This window comes from Pteropus vampyrus, unplaced genomic scaffold (genome assembly GCF_000151845.1).
Source record: "Pteropus vampyrus isolate Shadow unplaced genomic scaffold, Pvam_2.0 Scaffold34, whole genome shotgun sequence".
In the NCBI taxonomy this organism is placed as follows: domain Eukaryota; kingdom Metazoa; phylum Chordata; class Mammalia; order Chiroptera; family Pteropodidae; genus Pteropus; species Pteropus vampyrus.
The window spans coordinates 960,222-963,596 of record NW_011888815.1 but is presented as its reverse complement, the minus strand read 5'-3'; positions in this window follow the sequence as shown (position 1 = coordinate 963,596).

The following is a 3,375-nucleotide window of genomic DNA, read 5'->3' as shown; positions in this document are numbered from 1 at the left end:
AAGTGGCCCCAAAGCAAACTGAATTTAGCATCTCCACCCCAAGTCTGTGCTGCCTTCCTCCTGTTGGTAATGAGGCAACAACACACACACGCAAAACCCAACCGCCTTTTTTCATTTTTAATTTTCAAAAGCACATAACTCCCCCCTCCCCACTCCAAGTCAGTTTTCGACTTAGGCGATGACCTGGTGAAGGAAGGAAGGAAGCGATTTCGTGTCTCAGTGACGGTGCAGACGGGAGTCCCAGTGCACTGCTGGTGTGCTCGCTCGCCCTCGCCCCTCCCCCAGCAAAGAACCAGGCGCCCCACGCTGGCGTGATCAGAGCTGCCTGGGCGTGGCCCTCATCCGGGCGGGCAAGGCACATGGGCAGGCCTGGCCTTGCCATTCTGGCCATCAAGCTCCAGGAACCGCGGGCCACTGGGCCGTGGGGTTAAGAGGCTGGCCCTCAGGAGAGCGGCTGGTGAGTGCAGGACCCCAGGGCCGGACTGTGTAGTGTTCCCCACTCCACCAGTGGCCCCGAGGCCCCGCTCCCCACTGCACCTCAGTTTTCCCTTCTATAATGCATGTCCCTATCCTGCTCAGGCCTCTGAGAGGCCCTCTCTCGTTGGCAGTTATTTACAGGGCACAATCTCTTGGTCTGGCCCTGGGACTTGGCGTCAGAGACGAGAGGCTGCACTGGCCTGGCCTGCAGGATATGCACCCCCCTTCGCCCCCATTCCGGATTGCCCAATCTGAAATCTGGACCTGCAACACATTTCCCCAAATCTTGCTGTGATTGCTACATCCTCATTCTGGCTTCCGTCACTCAATCGCCAGACACTTCACAAAATGTGGCCTTTTTCCAGGTGACACCATCCATCCCGTCTCCACTGTGCCCAGGCCGTTCATGACGTGGCCTCTGGACTGTGCGCCACGTTGGGGGACGGCTCAGAGGACTCCCAGGTCAGGGCCGTGACGCTGAGGCTTGGTCTCAAGTTCCATCCCTGAGCACCTCACTGCACCTGCTCCCGCCCCACCCCAAGCCCAGCCAGGGGGCCGGGCCGTTTCTCATCTTGAACTGAATGCGGCCCTGAACGCTTCGGCTTGGACACCCGTCTGTGGTGTCACGCTCCTCTTGGATTCTTTTCTACAGACAGCCCAAGATGGCATGGCAGCTGTCTGCCTTATTAACCATAGCCGTGTAATCAGGATGTCAGCAGTACCTATTCCTGGGGGCGTGGGCTTCGTGGCTGCCCAGAGGGCCTGGCCCCAGGCGGGCCAGAGCAGACAGACCCTTCCTTTCCCACACAGCCATGCCAGGCAGAGGCGCTCTGCGGTTTCCTGGCCCCGTGCAGCACACTTTCCTCCTTCCTCATCCTCCTCGGGAGTCCCAGGTCCTCTCGAGGCAGCTGGCACTAGGGCTGCGGGGTTCAGGCTGGACTCCGCCTCCACTCAGGTGCTGCTGGCAGGGCTGCCCTGCGAGGCATCTAGGGATTCTCTCTGGAGGGGGCGAAGGCGGACACCCAGGACGAAGACAGACAGCAGAGAGCAGGGCAGACCCACGCACAGCAGCCTCGTTTGCCCTGAGAATGAGGCCAAGCGGTGCCCTCCCTCAGGCCAAGGCTGCTTGGGCAACCCCGGGCCTGGAGCTGGCTGCCGTCTCCCTCGGCAACACGACGCCCGCCTGCTGAGGCCAATGCCACACACAGGCATAGAGCCAGGCCACGGCCAAGCCGGTTTCCATCCTGACGGCTGGCTGCCAGCCTGGACACCTGACTCAAATGCTGAGGGCACCCAACTCAAATGCTCGCCCCGCTGCCTTCCAGACTCACAGAAGATGAGACGCTGCCAGGGTGGTTGCAACAATGAACACGTGGTGACACTAAGCTTCACATGAGCCAGCAACAGTGCCTCGTCCTGCTTGCCATGATACCCTGGCTGTCCTCAGGAACCAACGACCCTCCTCCACTCCAGCCTGCTGAGACGCTGGATGTGAGGATGGGCATCTGGCCCTGTCTGGTCAAATCAGCTCATCGCGGGGCCCCAGGGGTTGGCTGCAGATGACCCAGGCCTGCCAACCAGCCTGTACCGTCCTCCCAGCCACCGCGATGCGCCTGACACCTAAGGGAGGCCAAGGAGACTCGTCCACAATGTTTCCCAAACTTCAGAGCATGGAGCAGGCTCCGTCCTCGGTGCTGCTGACAGGGCTGGACCAAGGGGCCCCTGGTCCCTGCTGAGCCTAAGCCCGTCTGCCCCTAGGCTTCCTTTTTGCCAGTTTGAGAGGGGTTTCTGTCATTTGCCACCCAGAGTGACAGCTAGTACAGGGAATCACCAAGACATCAGTTCCCAGTTTTGGTGACCTGGGGCTGCTCACCTTTCCACCTGCAGAGAGGCCACCAGTGATCTTCAGTGCTCAGTACCAGTGACACACCCAGCCCTGTGCAGGGGCTGTGGGGTAAGAAGAGCACAGGATGGAGGTGCACGGTAGCAAATGGGGGGTGGGGCGGGGAGCATTCGAGAGCGTGCAAAGTCAGGTCTGCCCAGCTGGCTCTGGAAGCTTCTGTCTGCAGCCCATGCCTCTGGGGGTACTATTTTGATTACCTAAGCATCATTCTGGCTTTGATGGATTTAAGGCACAGGATGTAACTGCATGACACTGCTGTGCTCTAGGCTGGCGAGTCAGCGTCTTCCTAAGAGGGACTGACAGACCTCAGACAACACCTTGGCTCCCCACGCTGCCATCCTTACCTGCAGGAAGTGGACCAGAGAGCTGTGTGCCAGCTCACTTCTCTTACCAGCCTTGGAATGTTGACTAAGTGCACAAGGAAACAAAGCAGCCGTGGGGCAAGGCCTTCAGAAAGCAGTGTCCATGCTCCCCGAAGATGCTAGCAGATTCTAGCAACTAGAAGTGGAAGGCGTCCGTCCTGAGAGGAAGTGCACCACGGACGATCACAGCTGCTCTCGGTGTGGCCCGATCCCCGTTGGGCTGTAGCACCCTCACCCCAAATTCCTCCACCAGCCAGGAGTCAGCGATCCCCAAAATGACCGAGTCAGCTCCACAATTCTTCGCTAGAGGCTGGAGGGAGCAGGAGAGGCCCAGGGCCCAGCTGGTGGGTTCCCGATAACGCGGCTCCCAGTCACTCATTCATCGTGAGTTTTCCACGCAGTTCCCACGTGCCAGGTGCCAGCCTGGGAGACGGTGACCGACAGACAAGGCTCCTGCTCCTGTACGGCTGTCCTCCAGGGTTGGTGGCATTGGGATACAGACCCGTGATGAGGGAACAAACCGGTGAAGAAGACACCATCACTTCCTGCAAGTTCTATGATTAAATTAAAAGAGCAACAAGACACAGGGCGTGACGAGAAGCCAGTGGGCTCATGCAGGCTTGTGAAGGGGAC